This window comes from Austrofundulus limnaeus, unplaced genomic scaffold, assembly GCF_001266775.1.
Source record: "Austrofundulus limnaeus strain Quisiro unplaced genomic scaffold, Austrofundulus_limnaeus-1.0 Scaffold2138, whole genome shotgun sequence".
Classification (NCBI taxonomy): domain Eukaryota; kingdom Metazoa; phylum Chordata; class Actinopteri; order Cyprinodontiformes; family Rivulidae; genus Austrofundulus; species Austrofundulus limnaeus.
Genome location: NW_013954540.1, coordinates 20,339 through 21,607, shown reverse-complemented (window position 1 = coordinate 21,607; position 1,269 = coordinate 20,339). Strand labels below are relative to the sequence as shown.

General features: G+C 41.8%; 1 protein-coding gene across 1 annotated transcript in view; it reads left to right on the top strand.

Moving 5' to 3' along the window:
• Positions 1–45: 45 nt before the first annotated feature.
• LOC106537117 (NAD(P)H dehydrogenase [quinone] 1) overlaps positions 46–1,269 on the top strand; it is a gene marked incomplete in the record, with an annotated part of 17,059 nt that continues 15,835 nt past the window's right edge. The window contains 2 exon segments of the mRNA XM_014034487.1: positions 46–151; positions 477–571.

The following is a 1,269-nucleotide window of genomic DNA, read 5'->3' as shown; positions in this document are numbered from 1 at the left end:
GCGGTGATGCTACTGAAAGTTTGTTGCCAACCGCCAATAAAAACGAAGAAGAAGAAGAAGAAGAAGAAGAAGAAGAAGAAGAAGTGTGTGTCTGCTCATGTCTTCAGTCAGTCAGGTGTCTCTCATGCAAGCTGGTCCCTGAGAAGCTCCTGTGAGTTTTTGCTGTCACAACAGCCCCGTTTTGTTAATTTTTACCTGCTCCCTGGGTTTTTCTGCCTCCACCATCATCATTCTCTAACTGATGGTCAGATTTAACATCTAATAAAATAAAAATAACATTAATCAGACACACAAACTTCACTCTGTTCAAATRTCTGAAAGTTGTAGCAGATTCTATTTTCTTCTCATCCTTTCCAAGATTTATTTCTGCTGAGTCAGCTTATTTTAGCCATTCCATTCAAAACATTGTTTGTTTTACTCTTGTTGTTGTAATTATTTAATTGTTTTTGTTCTGTTTTGTGTGTTTTTTGTTGCAGCTGTGGTTTGAAGTGTGTTACGGATGAATCAAGTCTGAACTCCTGCAGCTTTTAAACACGAGATAAACGTTTAAATCTGGCTGGGAGACTTGGAGGTGAGCGCTCTTTCACAATAAACGGTGCAAATCTGTGCTGAGACGAGACAGGTGTCAGCATCAGGCTGGTGCAGAGTYGTTCAGCGAATCTGTGAAAATGTGAGTTGTGTTTATGAATAGGTGACTCATAAAGTTCTCAGCATGTGTTGAAGGCTTCAGTTATGAACCTGTGGGGTCAGTCTGTGAGCAGAAAAATGCCTGCTGGGGTTAACGGGGATGCAAGGCCACAGACATCTCCTCCTCCTCGGTGTAAAAGCTCACTGCCTGGATTTAGGTGCAGAGCTTGGTTTCACTGTTTCACACGCTGACTTGGCAGCAGGTCGGACAGCTCGAGTCACTCAGGTGCTGCACAGAAACCCTCCTGGTGGCTGAAGCAGGAAGCTCACCTCAGATCCTCACTGTTCTGTTGAAGCTCTTGTTTTGTGTAAACAGTTTGTAACAAACGTTCAGACGTTTGATGAATTATTCTGCTTTCAGCATCAYAGTGAACAGTAAGAGCTGATGTAAATATAAAAACCTATGACATCATTATTAATAGTTTACAGTGTYATCTAATGCAGTGGTTCCCAAAGYTGGGGTTGGGACCAGGGGTGTCACTAGGTTTAAAGGACAAGGGGGGCTTAGCCCCCAGGAGATGCACAGAATTTTTGTATATTATATATTTGTATTGTATGTATGTATGTATGTATGTATGTATG